The following is a 9,168-nucleotide window of genomic DNA, read 5'->3' on the forward strand; positions in this document are numbered from 1 at the left end:
GCACTGAAAATTTCTAGCACTGCTTGCATCTTGATTCTCAGTTTGTACTGCATGAACATTCTCAGTTTGCGGCATTGGTGCCTCATTTGCTTGGAACTGCTTATGGCAGTTATTGCGCACTGCGGATGTTTCTGATCCTACATCCTGCTTCCTTTTCCTTGGCCTGGAAGCACCATGTTTTAAGATGGTACTAATACATTCATAGTTCCTCTCCCCACCCTTGTTGCACTCCATTTCACTAGCACCCCAGCAAGTACAAACAGACACACGGAACGATGGATTAGGAAACAGATATTTGACCTCAGGGCACTCCAATGTTATCCACCAATCAGCGATGAGCACGTGACCATACAATAACCTTCAAAGCCACAACCAAAAGTAAATAAATGTTATCAAAAATCATAAAAAAACTGTAGATATAGATTTTTTTTACAAATAGAATCCTGCACAGAATTCAAACATTGCTCTAGCACGCAATGCGCTAGGCGCCAAATGAAAGTCATAGTAAACTCAATATATTGCTTTACTGCAAAGATACAGAACACCGAAAATATGAGTGATAAAAGGCCAATTGAAGATACTGGAACTGAACATACATACATCGATACATACAACCCTATAATTACTGTATTTATACCTACACAGTACTCGGCCACTACCTTAGCATGCGCAATGGGTGGCACGCGGAAATATGAAACATACAAGATCATCTGCAGATACATAAATTTATTATAAATAACCTCCCAACATCACCGTGATTATTAACTACTCAAACATGGGATGGATGAGGTGTGAAAATAGGAAGAACACATGACAAATTGGACATGCCGAAACTTTGCATTAAATACAACCATACGTTGCGCTGAGAATGCAGACTTTCAAACAATGCTCTAGCAAAATGGGAGGGGTGCCAAAATATGAGGGATACAAGAGCAATTCAGTTTACGATAAGCATCCTAGGCATGACTGGAATTACACAACCATAGAACTCAAAACTCCGTATAAAACACAATGGACGACACACAGGCCAAAATATGATGGATAGAAGACTTAACGAAGATAAATACATTTAGTATACAAGCATCCCTAGCATGACATGAAGTATAACTACAAAGAGTACTACCCCAGCCTGAAGTGTGTATGAATTCAGTCATAAAACAGGTTAGCTATTTCGCTCCGGCGAACCTCGTTTGTGTTGTTATTTTTTTCAAAAGTTTGATTAACATTTTTACCGCCGAACAATATTGTCACCTCCTTGACCAAACGAACGGCTTACTGCTGGACAAGCTATCTCCGCCGAGCTGCCCCCGCCGCTCCCGGCCAGGTGGGCTGGGAGCTGGAGCGGATCGAGGCGCGGCTGCAGCAGCATGCCGACCCACGCGCGCGGCAGCTCACGTCCCAAATTACAGCCGATCTGGTCTCTCTTTCTCCCATTTTTCTTCACTTCTTTCCAACACACTCAGCGGCTCGGCCTTTGTTTGCTCAGGTCCTGGTTGAACCGGACGAACTCATCGGAGGGTGCCGTCTAATACCACGCAACCTCGTCCGCGTTGTTAATTGTTTTTTTTTCAAAAGTTTGGTTAACATTTCTTACCGCCGAACAATATTGTCACCTCCTTGACCAAACGAACGGCTTACTGCTGGACGAGCTATCTCCGCCGAGCCGGCCCCGCCGCGGTGGGCTGGGAGCTGGAGCGGATGCCGTATAATACCGCGCAACCTCGTCCGAGTTGTTGAATTTTTTTCAAAAGTTTGATTAACATTTTTACCGCCCAACAGTCGACCCTACCCAAGCGAGGTGGAAACCACGATAATGAAGAAGGAGAAGTAGAAGTCAACCACCGCTCCTGCGCTGGCTACATCAACTATTTCAACTCTAAAAATGTGTTTTTTATACATCTGCATCATCTATTGGAGCAGCGTTTTCTGCGTTGAAGCTGTAAAAATGTGTTATTATACATCTACATCATCTATTGAAGATGATCACTGCCCAATGCAACAGGATGCCGCCCTATCGTGTGAGAAAAGCTTCGTTCCCGAGTCAAAGTTTTACATACGGACCTGATGCGTATTAATTACTCTCGGGCAATGCCATTGGCTCCCACAATCGCATGGCTCTCTGCCCAGGCAAATGGACGCCTCACACTCGCACCGCTACACCGGAGGAATACCCACTTCGTCCTCTTCAGCTTTCCACCGCCGCGATTAGATGCCTAACACGTCGTCGAGCAGCGATCTATCGTGCTGCAGGCACCGCCACCCGCTCACCGAGGACCGCACGCGGGAGGTCACCACCGGCGGGAGGCAGCGCGTCCACACATAATGGATCCTGGTCCTAGATTCGGGGCGAATCCGTCTCCCACCATTGTCCTCTTGGCAGCCAGCGGCTGAACTGCGCTCTGGCGGCCAGCCTTGGACCATCGTCATCGGCCACAATGAACAAGCTGTGGGCAAGGCCGGTGAAGTTGTCAAGGAGAAGGATATTGTTGCGTTGCCGCGAAGGCGGACGTCGCGGTGATGCCATCTCATGGAGTGTTGCATCCAGACACCGTCTTCCCGTGAGGAGGATGGTCGCGGGCATGGCAGAAGGGTGATACGGCACCCACGATGTCGAGGATGACACACTGGTGAGGAAGACGACGGTGTTCAGGGAATGGTAGCGAGGAGGAGGCCTAAAATAGGAGGCCGCAAGAACACAGACTTCTCCGCAGATGGATAGGGCTATTGTGCGAGCCAGATGAAGAGAGACTTCTTCACAGATGGATGGTACTTTCGATGGTATAGGGTGATTTTTGTCTGGAGATAGAGGTCAGACTGTTGGCATCTAAGGAATATGCTTAGGGATAAGATGATAGTCGTTCACTCAGATCATAAGTTCCTTGACTGAGCCACAAGATGGTCGGATTATGACCATAGGAAACGGCTCTAAGTCGTTAGACTATAGCCAATACTCCGCCCTGACCACCACCGAGCATGTCTATGAGGAACATGGACATGAAGGACTAGATTATGTTGGACCACAAACCCCCTCGGCCAGTGACCGCCCATAGGAAGTCCCCGCTCCTCTCACCTGTCTCATGAGCATAGAGCTCATGTGATGTTTGGGGAAGTATGTTGTTATCCTCATGGATGACCTACTTATTCACCCAATAAGAGGAGGAACACTTTAGTCCTGTTTGGAAAATCCCCAGGAACCCCGACCGCCATGCCTCTCAAGTGTAAGCAGTTATCTCGAGAGGATGGGCTCCTCGAAGCAATCTCCAAGCAGCAGAAGTCAACCCTACCCAAGCGAGGCGAAGAACCGTAATGGTCAGGAAACCACGATGATGAAGAAGGAGCAGTAGAAGTCAACCACCACTCCCGCGCTGGCTACATCAACTATTTCAACTCTAAAAATGTGTTATTTGTACATCTACATCATCTATTGGAGCAGCATTTTGTGTGTTGAAACTGTAAAAAAGTGTATAGAGGTATTATTTGGGGGAAATCTTATGATGGACGACCACAAATACTATTTGCTTTTATTACTAGGTATAGAGGTATATATAGATATAGATTAGAGAAAAATGTAGGAACATTAGCGCCAAGGACAATATATTCCAACTGACATCAAGCACATAGCCTTGGGACGTTTATTATACTGGGAGGTAGGCAGACGTAAATAGAACAATATATATAGAACAGAGGAAGGTAAGGCAATATGGACCACATAAAGACGATCAGCGTCTACAAAAATAGAACAATATATATAGAACAAAGGAAGGTAAGGCGGATCAGCGTCATCGATGATGAAGACGAGGCCGACCTCTTGCTTATGGGAGCTTCGCACGAGCAGGAGCTCCCTGGCAGCAGTGCGACGTGGATCCGGGGCGCGGCGGTGCTCGGCTATGCTCGGTGGCGGTGTTACGGAGCGGTAGGCCGAGCGTGGAGGGCCGGACGCGGGTGGTACAGGGCGGATGCGTGGCCGAGGTAGTGGCAGGGGCTTCGGCTGGATCTGCCCCGTGGCCTACGGCGGGTCTGTTCGAGGCGGGCCTGCGGCCGATGGGCAGCGCAGGAGATGGTGCCTGGCGGCGGGCCTCCCGCGCGTCAAGATGGTGGTACAGGTCAGGGTGTTGGCTCCTCTGGAGGACCTCTTTGGCGGCGGGGTGCGGTTGATCCGGCGGTCCTGGCCTGCGGACAGGTGGCTGTCTCTTCTCGCATGGATCTGGCCGGAGGCCATGGTAGGGTGTCAGGGGCGATGCAGGGGAGGCTGTTGGAGGGACGGGCAGTTCAACTGCTCGTCACTGGCGCAGGAGGCGTCAGTCCGGATGAGCTTCGCTCCCCCTTCCCTCTTTTAGGCCTGGCCTCCTGGCTGCAGATCGATGCTGCGGGGTGGGACGGCCATCGGCGGTTCTGTTGATGCTTGGGTCCCGCCGGTCGGCTCAAGCCAGCACCTTTGATGGTCTCCTAAGTATCTGGAAGCGGGGCGGCAGCCCTGGTGGTGGGAATTGCTGGCTCGTGGGCAGAGCTCGCGGCTTGGGTGCTGGCATGCTCATTGTCATGGCCGCATGGGCGGCATGGGGGCGGGCCTTCGACGATCTACGGTGGTGGTGCGGTCGGCGATTTCTGCCATGTCATACCACGAGCGGAGGCGGAGGGTGGTGGCCGAGGTGAAAACCTCGTCTGGTTGGACAAGACAGATGGAGGTGGCGTCCATGCGTCGTTCCCTTCATGAAGGCTCCATCGCAGTAGCCCTGCGTCCTTTGCCGTACTCCGGGTGAAAACCTCGATTCAGTTGATCGGACGGTGGAGGCTCTCCGATGTCGTTTCTTTCTTGGAAGCATCGCTCTGGAGTTTCCTGGGTCATCGAGTTTTGGTGTTGCTGATCGTCAGCCCCTTGTATCTGCCTTGGGCGTATGTGGTGTCAGGTTGTATGTTTTCTGTATGTGGATCGTTGCGTTATATATAAAGCGGGGCGAAAGCCTTTTTGGGCAAAGTATATGTGAGTATGGTTCGGATGTCTTGAATCAGTGTAATAGTGTAATCAATAACATAAATAAACGGAAACTTAATCTTCATATTTCCTCTATGAGTTCTCCATCAAAACTGAAATAAACAAGAACGGGCATCTTCATTTTATTTATCACAGAATTTTCCTATTGTAATGTAATTCATAATTTCATAAAAGTGTATTCTTACTAAATAATCAATGTGTAGTCAAGATCAGCACTTTACACTTGATATCATGTTAATAATTAATCAACTGCGTGGCAAAATTATATTAAACAGCGAAATCAAAGCTAGATACGTGTTTTGATTCTGGAGTGTGTCATCGACGAAACAGGGGGAGAGCAATGTATGAAATTGAAAAGTTTATTAGATGTTTAGGTTCAAATGCAAAATGGCATGGGTAGGTCCTATAGCATGTTCTAAAGTTTGCGCTTTAGGCTGTAAAAAACCGATTTATGATAAATCCCTTCCTATAACAAATAAAAATAGAACATGTATATGGGATATGCTGATAAAGAGCACATTCAAATATGCAGGTTGCCTAGTAATAGAACCGGATAGGAAAATTAACATAATTGCATGCATATTCAGTTTTTGAATGAAATCCTTGTAGAGTCCATTGTTAATAAAACTTCCACATGATTTCTATATGGGAAACAGCACCTCAGCAAGTAAAAAAGACATACCGAACGATGAATTAGGAAAATGATATTTGACCTCAGAGCACTCCAATGTTATCCACCACTCAGCACTGATCACATGACCATACAATAACCTTCAAACCATAACCAAAAGGAAATAAATGTTACATAAAATCATAAAAAAACTGTAGATATAGAAACTATTTTTACAAATAGAACCCTGAACAGAATTCAGACACTGCTCTAGCACGCAATGCGCTAGGCGCTAAATCAAAGTTATAGTAGCTTCTCATAAATAATCATACCCCACATGACCAGAATTATGACCATGGATAACTTAAAGTATTGATTTACTGCAAGGGTGCAAAACACACCAAAATATGAGGGATAAAATTCCAATTAAAGATATTGGAACTTACGTACATACATAGAACCCCAGAATTACTGGATCTACATAGAACTTGATCGCTACCTTAGCAAGTGGCGAAGCACATAAATATGAAAAATACAAGATCTTCTGCAGATACAGAATTTATTATAAATAACAATCGCCGGGATTACTAACACTTACTCAAACGTGTGCCTAGCATGGGATGTATGTTGTGGAAAAATAGGAAGGATGCATGACAAGTTGCAAGATGCAGAAGCCTAGCATGAAATATAACCATCCCTTGTGCTAAGAATGCAGACTTTCAGACACATGTTCTAGAAAAATGAATGACTCACAAAAATATTGGGGATACAAGAGCAATTCAGGTTAAGATAAACATCCTAGGCATGGCTGGAATTACACAATCATAGAACTCAAAACCTCACATAACACGCAATGGATGACACATCCCAAAATATAATGGATATATAGAAGACTAACTGAATATGGATAAACTTAGCATACGAGCATCACTAGCATGGCATGAAGTATAACTACAGAGAGTACTACCCTAGCCTGAAGTGGATGAATTTACCCATAAAACAAGCTAGCTATTATGCTCCGGGGAAAAGTTGGCATAATAGAAGTATAGCACAAATGCACAACAGCTGTGGCGTTTGATATGCATGCTAATAATACCGTACATAGAAAAACCAAGGAAAATAGAGAACGTGGAAATTAACCCTCACGTGTGTTGTACGTGGAAATTAACTCTATTTTGAAAATAAAATCAAAACAATAAGTATACTATGTTAGCAATTTGGTATTTTTGAAGTCTACACAAAACCCTTAAATCACTAAATTCAAAATAAACTTATAAAACATCTAATTAATTAGGTGGATAAATATTTCTACTCTCCCTAAAAACATCACAAATCAAAACAAAATGGAAACTAGCAAATTTATTTTGATACAAACTCCGAATACTGTCCATAAAGAGCTAAAAGCAAGGGAAGAAAATCATGTTCAATTATATATACTTGCAACAACCGGCGATCCTAATAAGTTTTTCCAAGAATTATGCACAAACTGATCATTCCTCCACGAATTTCACATAATAAGCAAGCATATATTATTGAACAAAATACAAGCAGTCTAGGGTTCCTTACCAACATAAGGTATCAAAAGAGATGGGTCTTTAATTACTGGAGGAAGAAAGAAAAGGCAGAGAGCTGAATCCCTCCTCTTCGTTGTTGTAGGATATAATAGATCGATGCAAGACTCTGCAACGGAGCCAATGGAGGGTCAGACTGGATGAGGAGTTAAAATGTTACCTAAAATTATAAACCAGTTGCAGATATACAATTCTTTTGTCAGAAACAGTCTTCTGCCAACATAGTTAACTATAACTTCACAGAGTTCAAACACCGCCCTGGCATGCAATGCACATGGTGCCAAATAGCATTTACAAGATCTTATCATAAATAACCAAGCCAAATCGCATTTACAAGATCTTATTATAAATAACCATGCCAAGATCGCAAGACCGAAATTATATTATAACCACACAAGAATGAGAATATCACCCTACCAACCATACGACAGGGAACAAGCCAAACACACGATGACGATGGGCGCACATATAAGGCCATACACAGAACCTAATATAAGTAGATACAACCGCAGAATCACTGGATCTATCTACAACAATTCGAAGGAAGCACAAAAGATATAGGGACATGTACACGGAATATGCTGATAAAGAGCACACTCAAATACGCAGGTCGCACAGAAATAGGACCGGATAGGAAATTAAATATATATAATTCCTTGCGTATTCAGTTTTCTGAACGAAATCCTTGTAGAGTCCGCTGACAACACAACTCTCGAATGGGTTTTATACGGGAAATAGTGGTTCGAATGAATTTTTTGTACATGGATCCTCAGATCTGATGCACGCACGCGCGGGATCTTTGCTTACCAGCACGTACGTCGAGCAGACGGCTTGGAGGGAGGGAGGGGTCGGGGCTGGAGAGGTGTGGCCGGTGGCAGAAGGTTGGGGGGAAGGCCGGCGGCGGTGCAAGCAATCGGATTATTGGATGATTGCGGTGAGGGAGAAAATTGGGTAGCAGCACGGGGCGGGGGGAGGAAGGAAGAGTGAAGAGGGGAAGAGAGCGAGCGTTCCAGCAGGACGCAGCCGCAGCAGGAGGAGGAGCGTTTCCTCGTGATCTCCGATGGATGGATGAATGGATGGATCGATCGGCTCCGAGCAGCCGACCGTTACCATCCGGGTGTCGCTAGGGTTTGATGGCCAGGCCCACTCGGTCCAGTGCATGGAGGAATTCATTCTTGGACGCATGCATGCATGCATGCATGCTAGCCTCACTGCGTGTACGGTGACCGCGCCGGGTCCGTGGCGTGTGTGGCACGAGGGTATGTATGTGGGATGCTGATCTGCGCCCGCAAATTTCGGTCATGGATGTAGCAAAAATATTATTGTAGCAAATAATATTAACGTGTTTGTAGCAAAAAAAGATGCTGATGATGCGTGGTAGCAAAACAAAATGTGGGTTGTAGCAAAACAATCCGGTGAACTCGGGTTGCAACTCTGATGAACATGTATGCAACTTTTTTAGTAAACAGTTGTAGCAAAAATTGATACCGGTTGTAGCTAAAAAATCCAATGAATTCAGGTTTTAAGCAAACGTGAATGCAACTTTTTAGTGGACAAATTGTAGTAAATTTAAACGTCGGTTGTAGCAAATTTGGACGAGAAATGCTGTGTGGCTGGCAGCCACACCCACGGGTCGCGCGTGACCAGCTGAACGGTCCGGCCGGCGCGCCGGCTACAAACGTTTCCCATGTGTGTGTGCCTGCATGCACTCGACGCGCCGGAGTAGGGCTAGTATGTTGGCGAACGTGGAGGGCTGGTGTGATAGCTTGGCTTATTAGGGATGATAGACTACTCATATCAATAAGGAATTCCTTCTTTTCCGGGAGCCCATTCGAACAGAACTCCCAGGTTGGCATGGTACATGTACTGGACTGGATGCATAGACGTTTGTACCAAGAGGGAACACTCCTGTGGCCCGACGAGGACGTCGGTTCCTCTCAGTGGTGGTGTATGTGATAGCCTGGCTTATTAGGGATGATAGACTACTCATATCA

At 45.7% G+C, this 9,168-nt stretch overlaps 1 long non-coding RNA gene across 1 annotated transcript; it reads right to left on the reverse strand.

The window, feature by feature from the left end:
* Positions 1-281: 281 nt before the first annotated feature.
* LOC123403759 lies at positions 282-7,276 on the reverse strand. The gene is made up of 3 exons (XR_006611548.1): positions 7,170-7,276; positions 5,676-5,764; positions 282-358 (listed from the first exon to the last, which is right to left on the reverse strand). It is a non-coding gene; the product is annotated as an uncharacterized LOC123403759 (long non-coding RNA).
* Between the last annotated feature and the right edge of the window lie 1,892 nt (positions 7,277-9,168).

Source organism: Hordeum vulgare, chromosome 1H (assembly GCF_904849725.1).
Source record: "Hordeum vulgare subsp. vulgare chromosome 1H, MorexV3_pseudomolecules_assembly, whole genome shotgun sequence".
NCBI classification, from domain to species: Eukaryota; Viridiplantae; Streptophyta; class Magnoliopsida; order Poales; family Poaceae; genus Hordeum; species Hordeum vulgare.